Source organism: Benincasa hispida, chromosome 1, assembly GCF_009727055.1.
Source record: "Benincasa hispida cultivar B227 chromosome 1, ASM972705v1, whole genome shotgun sequence".
In the NCBI taxonomy this organism is placed as follows: Eukaryota; Viridiplantae; Streptophyta; class Magnoliopsida; order Cucurbitales; family Cucurbitaceae; genus Benincasa; species Benincasa hispida.
The window spans coordinates 63,870,396-63,884,975 of NC_052349.1; the positions used below are offsets into that span (position 1 = coordinate 63,870,396).

At 30.9% G+C, this 14,580-nt stretch overlaps 2 long non-coding RNA genes across 3 annotated transcripts; both read left to right on the forward strand.

The window, feature by feature from the left end:
• Positions 1-6,416: 6,416 nt before the first annotated feature.
• Positions 6,417-7,551, forward strand: LOC120067747. Its single transcript, XR_005479015.1, has 2 exons — positions 6,417-6,634; positions 7,334-7,551. It is a non-coding gene; the product is annotated as an uncharacterized LOC120067747 (long non-coding RNA).
• Positions 7,552-12,009: 4,458 nt separating this feature from the next.
• Positions 12,010-14,143, forward strand: LOC120071329. Of its 2 annotated transcripts, none has more exons than XR_005480208.1 (2): positions 12,010-12,365; positions 12,470-14,143. It is a non-coding gene; the product is annotated as an uncharacterized LOC120071329 (long non-coding RNA). The 2 variants fall into 2 exon arrangements; XR_005480209.1 differs by having other exon boundaries at positions 12,010-12,356.
• Positions 14,144-14,580: the final 437 nt, after the last annotated feature.

Below are 14,580 nucleotides of genomic sequence, written 5' to 3' on the forward strand. Positions count from 1 at the left end.
GAGACTTCAACGTTTTAAAGCTTGGTAATATGTGGATTTTAAAATATGAAAACCAGAATTAATGTCATTCATGACATAATTCTTTTTAATAGAAGAAAATATTATTTTAATATTAGATGTTATATGGAAAAAACAATTTTGACCCTAAACATAAATAAGTGTGTTGCCCTCTTAATTATTTTAACCCAAAAAAGTGTAAAAAAAAGAACCTCATAAATTCATTAATTTCAAAGAAATAAAGTTTGGCATAAGATTAACTATAGTCCATACGCAAATTCACTATGGGATAATTTTATCAAACTACATAAATTATTTTTAAAAAATTCTAAAGCCATATTTTTCAATAATTTTATCGATTACATATTGTACACATATTGTATAATTCATTTAACACATAATAAGAACTTTTTTAATAGTATACATATATAGGATTTTTTTTTAAATAATGTTATTTAAATATATATTAACAAAAATAGGGTAGGATTGAAAATATTGACAAAAATAGGTTTTTAAATCGTGTACTCGATACACGATTAGCCCTAAATTTTATACCCGGTACACGAGTGCCTATTCATCTGGCACGCGCAGACTGCCAATGTGGCAGTCATGCAGCGTTGATTGAGGTAATCGTGTACCCGGTACACAATTACCTTAAGTCGTGTATCGGGTACACGACTTCCGTCTCCATTAAACCGCTGCAGGTCCTCCTTCTTCCTCATCTGAAAGCTTCTGCCTCTGTTTGCTTCCGTCTTCCCCATCCAAAATCATCCAAAAACCTCCTCCGTTTGCTTCCGTCTTGTTTGTACAAACGTATCATTTTGCCTCCATTTAAGCATCCATCCAAAATCATCCAATCGTTCGTCCGAAAGCTTCTGCCTCTTTTTTACTGTGGTAAAAAACTTTCCCTACGTTGTTTTCCAATATATAATCTTCATATATACATATATATATATATATATATATATATATATCATTTTGTTTGCATTTAGGATGTGTAGTTTATGGATCCATGATTTACTTTTGGATATATGTTGAACTTAGAAATTAGATTTTGTTGGGCTGATTTTGTTGGGCTATTTTTCTTATGTTTGTCTATTTGTTGGACTATTTTTTTAATGATTAGTTTGTTGGATTATTATGTATTTGTTGGGTTGAATATAGAAATATATGTATATGTTTATAAAAATGAAGATTGATTCATATATATATATTATTTTGTTTACATTTGGACTGAATTAAATGTATTATTCATGTATATATTATTTTTTTTTATTTGGGTTGATTTAAATGTATAGTTTATGAATCTTAGATTTGGACTGATTGAAATTTAAATTTGGGCTGATTTAAATTTATAGTTTATGAATCTTAGATTTTGGCTTATTTAAATGTATAATAAATATTTAGGTCTTATATGGGATTTTGTTGGGTTGACATATTAACCTATACGTCCTAAAGATTTAGTTATTCTTGAACCTGGAAATGATGGAGACATTGATATTGATGTTGAAGTTGATGAATTATTTGGAAACGACGGTAGTGGGGAACATGATCTTGAGTTGGTACCGTTGGATATGTTCACCCAAATAGATTGGAAAATTACAAATTCAACATGTGAACTAGGGTCTACTTTGGAGGAAAGGAGTATAGGTGTAGATAATTGTAGTTTAATACAAAAGGGAATGTTGTTTAATACTAAAGAAGATTTTTAGCTTACTGTAAAAAAAATATTGTGTGACATAACACTACAAAATTATTGTAGTGGAATCAACTCAAGATATTTGGTATGTCAGATGTAAATCATGGAGTGATGGTTGTGATTGGATGTTACGGGCATGTCGGCGTAAAACTCATGGGATATTCGAAATCACCAAACTTTAAGGAAAACACTCATGTTTGTTTTCAGAATTCCACCTTTTATGTACTTGTATTTTTTATGTAATTGTATCTTTTATGTATTTATACTTTTTATGTAATTGTTTCATTTTATGTAATTGTACTTTTTATGTAATGAATTTATTTTTCATGTAATTGTATCTTTTTATATACTTTTTATGTATCTTTTATGTAATGGATTTTATGATGTAATATAATTTGAACTTCTTATGTAATGGAGCTTGGTCCTTCTAATCCTGTACAATTATATCAACAAAATACCTATTGTTCACAATCGATATGGGATAGTTCTTTCACAGTAGTTTTGAGTTGTCAGAGAAGAGAGGCATCTGCACAACATACCATCCCATTTGATCACCGCATTATTCCCTACATTGAATAGGCAGGTTTTCTTAGGTTGCACAAATCGGTTTCATCCAGTTTGATTAGCACCTTATTACTGCTCTAGTTGAGCATTGGAGACCAGAAACCCACACATTTCACCTGACTTGTGAGAAATGTACAATCACGCTGCAGGATGTTGCTATACAGTTTGGGTTACAAGTGTACAGGCAACTATTGATAGGTTCACTACAATATGACTGGAAGAATGTTTGTGAAGAGCTCTTAAGTGTTCTACTAGATAATTTGAAAGGCTCAAGATTGAGTATCCCCTAGTTAACGTCCCAGTTTCCAAAATTACCTCCCGATGCCGACGACATCAGCGTATGTAGGTATGCACAAGCATACATCATGCAGCTTATTGGAAGATTTTTGTTCACTGACAAGTCAAATACTCTAGTGCATCTCATGTTCCTCCCGCTACTGTCTGATTTCGAGCATGCTGGTACGTATTCGTGGGGTGGTGCATTTCTGTCTCTTATACACATCTAGATGTGTATAAGAGACAGGTTGTATAGAGAACTTTGTCGAGCTACCAATGCACAAGCGTTGGAAATAGCGGGGCCACTGATACTACTATAGGTATGGGCTTATGATAGATTTTCAATTATAGCACCACAAGTCCAGTTACAGGCCCCAGATCATCGTTCTTATACACATCTAGATGTGTATAAGAGACAGGTATGGGCTTATGATAGATTTTCAATCATAGCACCACAAGTCCAGTTACAGGCCCCAGATCATCGTCCACTCAGTGCGAGGTATTATTTCATTTATATATTTATTTCGTTATCATTTTATGTAAGAATATAAATTAATTGTATTTTTTATCATTTTAAATGGGGTGGTGTATTAGCTGCCTCTGAACAGTCAGCAAATATATTGCCCGTGTATTGAAAGATATTTGACAGACTGATGCACGATCAGGTAACAAATGTATATATAAATGAATATTTAAAACATTTTGGATGTATATTTGTTTTTTTATTTTATTTTTTTTATCAGATTATTTGGACGCCATACACACAACAGATTTGGTCATCTCTACCTGATTACTGTCATGATGGTGAAGACATCTGGTTGACCGTTAGCCCTATTATATGCTTCCATATATTATAGTGGCATCATCCAGATCGTGGACAATTCGGTCTACGAAAAATAATACCTTCTTTGTCCTATACACTCCCAGCACTACACCAGATTGATTTGAGTGGTAAGCACGACCAAGACTGGCGTCGAATCCACACGAAATATATATCCTATTGGCATGGACGACATGGTTGTTGATAATTAACAAATGGGCCAACTATATCAGATGACTACTTTTCCTTGTATAATTCAATCACAAGGCGATTTATCACATCTGACAGCGCTTACTATTATTGCATGGTAAGAGATTTAAAATTAGACATTTTTCATATATATGATATGAATATTTCTTAATATTTATTCTTTTTATTGTACAAAATAATTTTATCGAAGATGTATAACAATATCCAGTACAGCACAACTTACCAAACTTGGGTTCAATGTGTCAGCAAACATTAGTCAACATAGAAGTTATTATTCAATAAACAAGATGAATCCATGTTGCTGACACCGATCGAAGACGTATTCGTCGTAGACGACAACAGCAGTAGGGTGAACCTAATTTAGAGGGACATGAAGACAACCCCCATGAGGGGTAAGGGCCAGGGGGTCGTTTTTAAATTTTATGTAAACTTTCATTTTCAAATTGTAAATTAAAGAACTAATTGTAAATCTTCTTTAATATCATGACTTTTTTTTTTTAATATGAGTGCAAAATAATTATGTTTTCATTGTAAATTAAATGTATAATTAAGTTTAATAATGAAGGAATTTGTGGACTCGTTCCTAAAGTCAATATTGTTGTACATCTCCAATTAAAAGAATAATTAGTCAATCTATTTAAAAAAGAAAAAAGAAAAAGAAAAACAAATCGTGGACCCAGCCATGATTATGGCAATTGTGGACCCGATCCACGAGTTTTCATGCGACCGATCAACCAAGTCAACCGACGTGGTGCTGACTGGATTAAACGTTAATCGTGTACCTCGTACACAATTTTGCCACATGGCAATCGTGAACCTCGTACACGGTTTCACTACCTTACTTTTGTCAATAATTTCAATACCCACCTATTTTTAAAAATACTTTTTCATATACCCTATTTTTGTCAATAGATTGAAAAAATACTATACTTTTTAACAAAATCCTATATATAGTGAGAACTCATTGAAGGGTTAAACTTGCAACACATTTCTTAAAGTTGTAATGTTAAGACTATAATAGTTATTTAAGTTTGAGGTGCTATATGATGAAATTGAATGTTTAGTGTTGTAAAATTTTTTATATTTATATAGCTTTTTAATATAAGTTTCCAACTATTAAATGTTGAATTGCAATTTTAAGTATTTATTCGCTAAAAGAAGAAAACATAGCAAAAGTGGAGGCCCGTAGTAATCATTTGGTTTTTTATTTTTGTTTTTGAAAATTAAGTCTAGTTCATCTATATTTCTTATCATGATTTGTATTTTTTTTAAGTACAATACTTGAATTCTTAGCCAAATTCTAAAAACAAAAACTACTTTTTGAAAATTACTTTTTTTTAGTTCTCAAAATTTGACTTGATTTTTTAAACAATTGGTGAAAAGTAGATAAGAAAAGAAGAAATTTGGAGGTGAAGTAGTATTTATAGGCTTAATTTTGAAAAACAAAAACAAAAAACAAAAAACAAAAAATAAAATGATTACCAAATAAGGCGTAAAAGCTTTTCATTAATTATACTACTTAGTTTTGTAATAAATATTGTAGCTTCAAAATAGCCTGCAAATACTTCACTTTACCTTTCTCTCAAAACACACTGACAAATATTTAATATATTTTTCTCTCAAACTCTTATTAACATTTTTACGAGCAATTGGCCAAAAGAATGTTGTTTTAGTTGTGGAGCTTTGAGCTCAACATTTTAGTGTATAATGATTTGAGCTACACAACATTTCAGTTGGGTTGTATATCTTAGAAAGGATAGACCACAGAATATCTATTGCATCAGTGATTATATAAAGAAATTCAATTTACACACTGCAGATGGCTTAAATCTCCTTAAATATAGCGAGAGATCCGCACCTCAACCTAATTGTTTACATGTTTGTTTCTCAATACTTACTCTATTTTACAAATAACAAATATTTACTCTATTTTCCTACCTTATTTGTAGTTCCCAACATTAGCATGATTTTTATATATATAACTTGCTTTTAATTGCCAAAAGCTAATCCACCTTTTCCACAAGTCATCTTGTTAGATTGTCTTTATTCCCTCTGATTTTGGAGATGAATTTGTGGTTGGCTCTTCCTTTAATTTTTCCCAACAAATATCTATATATCATTCCCAATTTCCAAAAGAAAATAATATTCTAATAAATTCTAGGAAGTTTCATATCCTTGGGAGAAAAGTAAAGTGCAATTTAAGGTTTATTCAATTAACCCATTTGAATGCAACCCTTTGTGTCAATTTCAAATTCCAATTGAAAGACTCAGTTTTCAAAACATTAATGAGTTTTTGGTGAACCAAATTTTTGGTCCTTATATCATCATATCTTTTTATTATTGTTATTAGATGTCCTAGAGCTAGCAAGTGCTAAAAATTCAACTCGAGGATGGAGTTATTTCTAATTTTCAATTAACTAGAAAAAAATGTTTTTAGGAAAAGTCATTTTTGTTTGAATTATTTTTATAAAAACAGTTTAAAATATAGTTTGAGAGTGTTTCAAATGTTATTTTGAGCAGCTGTCAAACACTTCAGTTTTTACCAAAATGATTCATTTTTAAAGTTAAACATTTGAAAAGTTAAACTAAACACACGCTTAAATGTTGAATAGAACTAATGTTATATTGGAATGTAATAGATAACATCCATTAATAAATGTGACTCATTTTCAGTGCAACATCAATAGTTTACTTATTCCAAGTACTATAACGACTAAAAATACAATTTAATTCTAAAAGTCAAAATTTGATAAATTTTGAAATGAAGTACAATATAATAAATTAAAGGAAAATAAAACCATTCAACACAAAGAATTTTTCAACTACGTGGGAAAGAATTTTGGAATTGTTAGAGCCTTCAAATTTTGAATGAAATAAGAGAGTATAAATATTTGCTATATAGCATAGAAGAGAAATATTAATGAAAATAATTATTAAAGGTTTTGGGAGGAAAAATATGGTGAACAAGAAGCTTGCATTTGTTTGGCAAATGGTGTTGATTATTGTGCTTATATTGGCATCTTCAATGGCATCAAGGGAATTAACAAACTCCAAACCAAGTGAAACATGTAAGATCATTATGCTACCTCTATTTAGCTTGTTTTTCTTCTCATTTCATCTTGCTTGAAATTTTTGCGTTCAAATCGTGTAATAGGGTGGCTCATAATCTAGCGACACATGTAATTAATCTTATTGTTTTTGAAGTTTGGACTCGGGATTTTCCTCATTGGCTTACCCAACTTGGGTGGACATGTGAGTGATGCAACAAGGTGTTAGTGATTGTTCTTTGCTTGTTTGTTTTTGTATCTACGTTATTCTCCAATTGACATTAACGAAGAATATGTATCATGCATATCATGCATATAATATAAATATCTTTTAAAAGAGTAACAGATTAACTAATAGATGCACGAGGGCATGAATTCAAATCTTGACAATATATATTTTTTTTAATATAATGTTAGTATAGCCATGTTTGGAAGTGATTCTATAATGGTTAAAAACCATTTTCATTTATAAAATCATTATGAAGCATGCTCTTAATGATTCAAAACCAATTTTGATAACATGAAATTACATTTAAAAGTAAAAAATTAAATATTAAATTAATTTTAAGTGATTAAAGATGCACTTCGAAGTGATTTTGAGTGTACCAAAAATTATTTAGAAAATTTTAAAATCTCTCCGAAAACATGTTTTTTAGGTTTAGTGATAATTTCAAAAACAACCATTAACTATTTTTTCTTTTTTTATTTTTTATGGTGCAGACATGTTTAAAAGGCTAGCAATGGATGACCCTCGTGATGGCAACTATAGAAAGAAACCATGAAGAGGATGACACCCAAACTACAATATCTATTTGATGTACATCATCATTCGCATTTTTTTTTTATCATTTTATTAAACTTAAACGATCGAAGATGGGTGTTCTTACTTATATATTCAGATTTTTCTATTATCTTAAAAATATGAGACTTATTTCCAACAATTTCCCCTTCGAACAATTTTTCTCACTAGGAACACACCGCCTTGATATAGTTCGATCACAGATTACATCATGGCTATATGTTTCAAATTAGACTCACCACGTTTTTGTTCAACATTTGAGGATTCTACCCACATAGCTAAGTCAGAGGTATAATTTTGATTTCTTTTGTTAGAGACAACGACCCTCTACATATATCTTGATGATGTGAGATTTGTATCGCATTTTCAACTATATTAAAATCTTTAGACGTTGAAATTAGGCTATTAGAGGTTGACCAAGGTAATGAGAAAACTATATGTTTGAGGGAGATTATCACATATGCTTCTTCTTATTAAATAACATCGGGTAATAATCCCACTAGTTTTCGAAAGGGAAAGAAATACTTACGGCACTTATTTGTTTATTATTAAAAACTGTAGATATATATTTTTCTTTTTTGAAGAAAGCTCTCTCATAGATGCCATTTATGTAAAATTTAATAACAGATATATTAAAGTGTCTTAGCCAATTTAGTAACTTTTGTAAAGTACTAAATAAATACAAATTTTCTAAGGGACTCGATCCCAAATTTAGAAAGTGGTTTCGGCTCACGGTTGGATAGAGATGTCCAATTTCTTCACGAGGATAAGAATTTCTCGATTAGACGGAGAATGGGAAAAAAATTTTCCCGTGAGCTAAACGGGAACGAGGATGGGAATGCATTCTTCGTCCCCATTCCCATCCCTGGCTCCACCCCGTTCCCCGTCTAAGCCTCGATTAGCCTTTACATATTTATTTAGTACAGTTATCTAATGATATGTTATTATTACTATTATTATATAAATATTACATTTAAATTTAAAATTTGATTATTTATTAGAAAAGATAATTAATATGTTTAAACTGAGATTTAAATTTAGATTATATATGTGAATAATTTGATTTATATTTAATTCTTTCTATTAAAAAAATTAATTAATTTTTCTAGGCCAAAATTTGAGTAATTTATCTTTAAATTCAAATTGTCATTCAAAACTATCCAAAAGCAATTTAGTGATAAGGTTAATTATTTAATTAAAACTTACCTATATTAGTGATTTAAATTAATTGGCTTAAAAAAAAAAGTAACAGGGAAAAATTCTCCATAGGAAATCTCGATTTCCATAGACAATTTCACTAGATAGGAAATGAAATGAAAAATGGAGACGATGATGGAAAATGGCATTCCGGTCCAATCCTACCATGGACATCTCTACTGTCGGGTAAAGTGTCGGGTCAAACCCTCGGGGGCCGCCGCCTTAGGAATACGATCTCGGAAACGAGAAGTTGGAAAGGTCTATTTGGGCCTCCGCCGTACGGAGGGCCTGAGACACGTGTGGAGCTCTGGTCCGATGGGCCGCGAGCTTAGTTGGCCGACTAAATGTTATTCACTCTGGCCCTATCGGTTCTACAGAGAACCGGGCTTATTTCCCACGGCAAATAATCATTTTCATGATTAAAACACTTAATGATTTTTTAAAAAAGTTAAAACATATTTATATGGGTGTATTTTGTTGCTTATTTTTTTTATTTCATAGATTTTTTAATGGTACGATGAAAATATTAGTTCACTCTTCAAGTCATATTTTTCATGAAAATATCAATAGTAATATTTTTAAAATGTTGATTCTAGTAATTGATCCAAAATTAAATTACATATTTGGTCTTATAGTTTGAACAATATTAAAATTCAGTATTATGATTTTAAAATTTAGTTACAATTAGTCTTTACAATTATTTATAACTTCAAAAACAAACTGATTTCAGTGAAATTTTCATAAATATAAACTCCCTATATGAGAAGGTTTTATTAAAAGACTAAATTATAATTATAAACTATATTCACTAAAAGGATTAAATTTACTATTTAATTTTTCAAACAAAACATTATAAAGATTGTAAATTGATCTATTTACTAAATTTCATGACTTAAATTGATGTAATTATTAATTTCAGATTTTAATTGATACATCTTTTTGGGCTCATTTGGTTGGAAGTTTTTCATGAGAATTGACATAGACATTCAAAACTCTATATCTATTTCATAGATTTCAACACTTTACTTTGGAATAAGTAACTTTCGGCATCCTCATTCCTCACAATTAAGGGTTCCGTTTCCATTCTAATACTATGATTTTTCTTTTTTTCCTCTTCATTTGTTTTTCATTTTCTATATATTTTCATTTTGAATATAGTTAATTAATTAATTAATTAATATTATTTTAACAAAATTAATATAAATATTTATTTTAATAAATTAACAATAATATATAAAAAAAATACTTACTTTAACTTCTTTTTACAATTAAAAAAATTATTAAATGGATGCAATTATTTTTTTTATATAAAATTATTAATTAATTAACTAACAACATCTTAAATATATTTATTTACTTAAAATTAGTTATTTATTGAGATTAATTTTAATTTCATCATTTATTATGAACATATAATTATTATTGATTATTTATAATTAGTCAATAATTTATTATGATTACTTTTTATTGCTTCATTTTTTATTAACATACATATTTATAAAACTTCCTTTTGGTATTCTTTATTAATATATCATATTTTGATCTCATTTTTCACTTTTTATATAATATATTGTTTATTAAAATATTTTTAAAATTAAAATTATTAATGTTGAACTTTATTAATTATAAAGATGATTAAATATTAGATTATAATTAATATGATGTTTCATTAAATATATTAATTGATTAATTTTAATTATAAATTACTCAACTTTCAAACATTTATAATTGAAATCATTATTGATACTTAAATTAATTAATTAATTTTTATCAATATATTGAATGATATTTATTTATTTATTAATCTATTACAATTATATAAAATTTTCACGCTTAATTTTCTAAATTAAATACAAACATAAAGTTTGTTCATAAAACTCTAATACCATTTTCCATGCATAACCAAACACGGTTATCTTACCCTTCTATGGGCGATCCTTAGTGATTGGTGCCCCACCCATCATTTTCATCTTGATTCCCGAACATTATATTCCAAAACAGCTTATTTCTAGACATTCTTTGTAACCAGACATCTATAAAATCTTAAACCAAATAACCCTTTAAGGTGTGTTTGACCCAAAGGGGACGTTTGGTGCACATGTTTATAATTTAAACTTGGGAATGTTAAGCCTGATGGATTAGGTTAGGAGGTTTAGGTAGTCTGGGTTTAAGAAAGTTGTGTTTGAAGTGCAGATTTTGGAATTGTGGGTTTAAGAAGTTTGTGTTTGGGGTGAAGACTTAAGTAGCCTGGGAATGAAGTGCAGATTTATAAGTATTTAATTTGTGAAATGTTTTATTGTATATAATCATCGGTTAGATTTTAGATTAGTTTAAATTTGTCATATTAATAATTTTAGTATAGTTAAGTTTAAAATAAACTAAAATTTTTAGAAGAATTTATTTTTTTCCCAGTGTGGGGTGAAGGGGGTTATCAGAGGTTGGTCAATGGTGATCGGAATTGGCTAGTAGCGATTGGAGGTTAGCCGACAACGATCACCAAGGTGGCGGCTAGAGTTGGTCGGTGGTGGTCAGAGTTGGGCAATGACGGTCGTAGGAGGTGGCCAACGGAGTTGGCCAGTGGTGGTCGTCAGAGGTGGCGATTGGAGTTGGTCAACGACGATTGTCAAAGGTGATGTCGAAGTTGGCCGACGACGTTCGCCGGAGTTGGCCGCGGTGGTCATTGAAGGTGGTGTCAGAGGTTGTCCGATGTACTTCCTAGATTAAATTGTTTTTTAAAAAAAAAAAAACCATGGGTTTTAATAGTAAACACTATTCAAACTCATGGGAAAATGAGGTAGAAAGCCAAGACTTCCTATATCCATGTCTCAAACAAACGGTTGGGCTTAGGATGCCTAACCCATCTAATCACAACCCTTGAAACAAATACCCCAAATAATTTGGATTCCACTATCATAAAATATCAATTTTATACCTTATCAACCATTTTCATTGTGTGTCAAAAAATTCTTTATGACCCTATGTGACATCCTAAGTTTTTAGATAATTTAAATTTAATTATCTTGAAATATTTGGAGGTTATTTTGAATTTTTTAAGTTAAATTGAATGTTGTGCAAGTATAATTTAATTTTAAAAATTTGCTTCATTGAAGGTTTTGGGAATTTAAATTTAAACTTAATTTAAAGAGAGTTGGGATTTATTTCAACTTTTAATTCAATTTGTTAAATTGAATTAAATTTGGGAGATTTGAAAATTATTTATAATCTGGGTAAGATAATTAATTTAAATCAATTTTATAGGATAATTAGTTTAAATTTATTTCTCAAAGGGATTTGGAAGTTTAATTTTTTTCAAAAAAAAATTAATTGGGATTTGGAATTGGAGAAGGAAATGGAAAAGGAAAAGGAAAAGGGTTTGTTATATATATATATATTGGAAATAAGGAAGAAAGAAAAAAAGAAAAGAAAAGAATTAGTAGATCTCTCTCTTTTCCTCTGCAGAAGAAGAAACGAAACGCCCATTTCACGCTTCTCTCGCTAACTTTAGCCAATGACCAGCCATCGTCTACCGCACAACCACCTCCCTTCGATCTCCGTCAATCGTCTTGTCGTCGCTTCAAGTCCGCCACCGCTCAAGCCCTATCGCCCGCTGGTAGATCTCGTCGTCGATCGATGAGTCTGTCCAGCCATGCCGCTGCCCAACTTTGAAGCTGCCAGTCTCCGCCACGCCTATTCCAGACGCCACCGCCAGCCAGCTAGATACGAGCTGCGTCGTCCAGAGCAATCAAGGTGTTTCTAGTGAGTTCTTGTTGGTTCTAGACTTTCTCTTTTGAAGGGTTTTGACTTAAGTCTTGAACACTCAAAATGAATTGGGTTTAATTTTGTTTTCTTCTTGACGTTAGAAGGATAAAATTGGAGTTTTTGCGAGGTCTTAGACTGCTGTCCAGCGGGTCGGAAACAATTCCGATAAGATTTTGGTGGGATACCTAAATTGTTTCCATGACCCATTGAATGTTGGTTTCGCTCTTTGATGTCGTTTGAAGTTTGGAACGAAGTTCTAAAGTCGGGAACGTGGGCGTTACAAGGATCCCCTTTTGGAGGATTTTGGGAAGTTTTTGGTGAATTTTAGCACTCCTTTTGGATGAAGGGTAATTGTTGAAAATTAAGTTATTAAATTTTGGATTTGAGTTATGTTTAGGTTAGTCAACTGAATTGAGTTTTGGAACAAATTTTGGACAAAGCCATAATTTCGGTCTTGATTTAAAGTTGTGTTTGGCAAAAGGAAGATAAGCTTACTTGGGTTTAAATTCTGAAGTAAGTAATCTTACTATTGGAACCACCTTAAGTCATGATGCCTGATTAGTGAGGATATATGAACATATGGTTGTCCTGTTTGAAGTATGTTATAAGTATGAGCATGATCTTAATGTATAAGATATTTTATAAAAATGTATGAGCGTGATCTAGATCTTAATTGACATATATTTTATAAGAATTGCTAGCAACCAAATTCCAAATGAAATATTTGGGAGAGACTCATGTTCTTGGAATCCAAATCGTTCAAAATCGCAAGAACAGAATATTAGCCCTATCTCAAGCATCGTATATAGACAAGATGTTGTCTAGATATAAACTGCAAAATTCCAAAAGAGGTTTGTTACCATGGAGTTCATCTGTCGAAGGAACAATGTTATAAAATACCTCAATTGAGGATATGAGACCTATTTCCTGCATTAGCAATTGGTAGTTTGATGTATGCTATGTTATGTACATGACCTGACATATGCTACGTAGTGGGAATAGTTATCAGTTCAATCCAAGATATGATCATTGGACTGCCGTTAAAAATATCCTTAAGTATCTTAGGAGAACGAAAGACTATTTGCTAGTGTATGGTGCTAAGGATTTGATCTTTACATGATACATTGACTATGACTTTCAGATCGATAAAGATTCAAGAAAATCTACATCAGGATCAGTGTTCACTCTAAACGAGTAGTTTGGAGGAGTATAAAGCAAAGTTGTATTGCTGGCTCTACTGTGGAAGTTGAGTACGTAATTGCATGTGAAACGACAAAGGAAGTTCTATGGCTTAAGAAGTTCTTGACGAATTTGGAAGTGGTTCCAAATATGCATCTGTCTATAACTCTCCATTATGATAATAATGGTGTAGTTGCAAATTCTAAAGAACCCAGAAGCCATAAGTGCAAGAAGCACATTGAGCTCAAATATAATCTCATCAAGGAGATTGTGTAACAAGAAGACATGATCATCAAACAAATAGCCTCGGAGCACAACATTGTTGATTTGTTTACAAAAGCCTTCACGACTAAAGTGTTTGAGGGTCACCTAGTGAGTCTAAGACTAAGAGTCATGTAAATTTAGGGCAAGTGGAAGAAGCCATAGGTATGTGATGTTCTAGTTTATTATATTTATGTTTTTTTCTCTCATGCTCATGTAAATGACCCCACTGGAGTTTGTTGGAATTGATGCCCTAAATCTCATAGGTCTTCTAGTTTGTAATTTTAATGTACAAATATTTTATTATTTAATAAAATATGAGATGTTTTATTCGACATTTAGTAGCATTAACCCACAAAACCAATAAACTAGCATCCAAGGTTATCTTATGTAGCTTAAACATATATGTAGAGACATACAGATAGCTCATGTTTAATTAATAACCTAAATGGACTGTAGTAGATGGATAAGACTGGGTACCTTATTCTGGTGACGCTACAAATACGACCCGATTTTATAGATGTTACAATTGTTGTCAAGTGCTACAAATGATTTGATCCTGATCATTCATGTGGAGACATGTGAGTGGGGTATTCTATACAAAAGAGTTTGTATAAGATCAGACCATGAAATGACTAGTTTCATTATATAACACCATTCATAATAGAGACTTATATTTCACCAAGATGACCAAAAGTGACGTGACCTGAATCCTGAGTGAGCTATGAACTCCTACTTGTGAAAGCGGTTCTTTGATTTATATGGATGAGAG